The sequence below is a fragment of the Canis lupus genome, chromosome 1, assembly GCF_011100685.1.
Source record: "Canis lupus familiaris isolate Mischka breed German Shepherd chromosome 1, alternate assembly UU_Cfam_GSD_1.0, whole genome shotgun sequence".
NCBI lineage: Eukaryota > Metazoa > Chordata > Mammalia > Carnivora > Canidae > Canis > Canis lupus.
Window position 1 is genome coordinate 707,279 of NC_049222.1, and position 1,529 is coordinate 708,807.

The window sequence follows — 1,529 nt, forward strand, 5'->3', positions numbered from 1 at the left end:
TCACACAATTGCATCCAGAACTGCTAATTTGCAAATTTAGCCCTGTATTATTAAACTTGATGTTTTCATAAGTTCCCAAATTTTGTGTTAAATGAGCTTTAAATTACAAGTATATAAATATAGCATTTGACATTGAATTTCCAACATTTTACTTAAGTACTCTATGAGTAAACTGCTTGCTACTAAAGTTTCATATTAATGTAGTTTATATTAATAAGTGTGTTTAAGCACATGTAAATCCATCTATTAATTTTCCCCTATGGGAGCATTTTTATTTATTTATTTTTATTAATTATTTTTTATGGTTTTTTCTTTATTATTTATGTATTTATTTATAAAGATTTATTTATTACTTTAGAGAGAGAGAACAAGAGTGGGAGGGGGGAGAATCTCAAGCAGATTTAGCACAGAGCCTGACATGGGGCTCCATCTCACACCCCTGAGATCATGACTTGAGCTGAAACCAAGAGTCAAACACTCAACCAACTGTGCCACCCAGGTGGCCCTGATTTCTTCTAATATATATGTAACAGGGTACTGGAAAATAGCAATCTTTTGTAAAAATGTTAAGAAGATGTTAAAACAGTTGATATTATAAAATGCCAAATAATCTGTAAAGGTAGGTGTCTGTGGTTTGAGATAGTAAATGTCAGACTATGAAAGGGGATCAGCTTGGAACTTACTTTAGAAAGAAGTATTTTTTCTGACAGTAAATGTTTTTATTTCATGTTTTATGTTGGCTTCGTGCTCAATGTGAGGCTTGAACTCATGCCCCTGAGATCCAAAGTCACATGCTCTACCAACTGAGCCAGCCGGGCACCCCAATGTTTTTATTTTAGTTAATACCTAATAGAAGCAAAACAAACAAACAAAACTAATAGAAGCTTTCTTTTTCCCCCTTTTATTTATTTATTTTTAAAGATTTTATTTATTTATTCATGAGAGACACAGAGAGAGGCAGAGACACAGGTAGAGGGAGAAGCAGGCTCCATGCAGGAAGCCCAATGTAGGACTCAATCCCAGGACTTCAGGATCACTCCCCGAGCCGAAGGCCGATGCCCAACCACTGAGCCACCCAGGCGTCCCATTTTTCCTCCTTTTAAAAAAGATTTTATTTATTTATTTTGAGAAAGAGTTTGGGGGGTGGGGGGAGAGAGAAAGATAATCTCAAATAGATTCCGTGCTGAGTGCAGAGTCCAATGTGGGGTAGCATCCTATGACCCTGAGATCTAGACTGGAGTCGAAGTCAAGTGTCGGATGCTTAACTGACTGCACCACTCAGGGGCCTAGAAGCTTTCTTTTCTACTTAATTTCTTAAAAATTCTGGATTTTGAATTGTGATCTATGTTGTTAATGAGGACTCAAGCCTGTTCAGTTTCCTTCAAATATCCACTTCAGTTTCTGCTAAAAGTATAATGGCAGGGGCACCTGGGTGGCTCAGACAGTTAAGTGCTCAGACCATGATCTCAGGGTCCTGGGACAGAACCCCGTGTTGGGCTCCCTGCTCAGTGGGGAGCCCGCTTCTCCCT

General features: G+C 38.3%; 1 non-coding gene across 1 annotated transcript; it reads right to left on the reverse strand.

Moving 5' to 3' along the window:
• Window positions 1-745: 745 nt before the first annotated feature.
• On the reverse strand, window positions 746-818 carry TRNAQ-UUG. The gene has a single exon. It is a non-coding gene; the product is annotated as a tRNA-Gln (tRNA).
• Window positions 819-1,529: the final 711 nt, after the last annotated feature.